Here is a 1,437-nt window from a genome sequence, read left to right as displayed (position 1 = left end):
AAGAAGAAGAAGAAGAAGAAGAAGAAGAAGAAGAAGAAGAAGAAGAAGAAGTAGTAGTAGTAGTAGTCGTCCAGGCTGGAGCTGCGTCTGGTCTCTGTACGCCGTCTCCACGCCGGAAATGAGGATCATATCAGATCATATCAGATCACATCAGATCATATCAGATCACATCAGATCATATCAGATCACATCAGATCACATCAGATATCAGATCATATCAGATCTCAGATCATATCAGATCATATCAGATCATATCAGATCATATCAGATCACATCAGATCACATCAGATCATATCAGATCACATCAGATCATATCAGATCATATCAGGGAAGCATGTTGATGTGTTTCAGACAGACCACCATTTATCAGTGTTCAGTGCAGCTACGTGGCTTAAAGCTACAGTGCGTAGTTTCTGTCACCACCCCCCCCCCCATAAGGAATTCTAAATGACAACAAAACTGTCGGCGCAGCCACGTGATACAAGCCTTCTGTAATCGCTGATTACAGAAGGCTTGTATCATGTGTCAGGTTCAATAACCCAGCAACACTGTCTCTAAACAGCACCTGTTCACTGGTTCCACTTATTTAGTATTTATTCATCATTCTCATATCTCACTTATTATTTACTATTTACTCATCATTCCCATTCTCACATCTCACTTATCATTTGTTATTTATTCATCATTCTCATTCCCTGTTCCAGATTTGTTCATAGTGTTCATGCTGTTCATATTGTAATATAATAACATAATACTATTTATTTCAGCATCCTTTGCACTATGCAAAATTAAAAATAATTACTACCACAAGTCACTGCACTCTTAATTGCACTATTGCCTCTATATTGTTTCTGTTTGGAGCGTGTATATATTAGTGTGTATATATTAGTGTGTATATATTAGTGTGTATATATTAGTGTGTATATATTAGTGTGTATATATTGTTTTGTATGTGTAAGCACAGTGTGAGCAACGATGCTCCAAAGAAAAATTCCTCGTATATGTTCTTATACCTGGAAATAAAGCTGATTCTGATCTGGATGTGCACAAATTAACAAGCTGTATTTTTTATTTTTTTATTTTATTTTTTACTATATACACAAACAGAAGTGCAAAAACAATTTGTAATTGTTCTTAATGTTGTCTCTTGACAAACAAAAAGGCTGCTGAAAACTAAGCGAAGCCCAGGCATTTACACCTAAAAGAGAAAATTATTGAAAATTATTGACTGATAATTTATGGTAAATGTCTTTTTATAGCCAAAGGTTTTACTGTTATTATTATTACTATCATTACTGTCATTACTGTTACCTGTATACGGTCTTCCTTTCTCTCTATACTGTACGTTTTCTTTTTCTTGCTGAACACTGATGCTGGAAATCTCAATTTCCTTGAGGGAGTCATCCCAAAAAGATTAATAAAGAGAAGTCTAAGTCT

The sequence above is a fragment of the Etheostoma spectabile genome, chromosome 20 (genome assembly GCF_008692095.1).
Source record: "Etheostoma spectabile isolate EspeVRDwgs_2016 chromosome 20, UIUC_Espe_1.0, whole genome shotgun sequence".
Taxonomy (NCBI): Eukaryota; Metazoa; Chordata; class Actinopteri; order Perciformes; family Percidae; genus Etheostoma; species Etheostoma spectabile.
Note: the sequence above shows the minus strand (reverse complement) of the source record.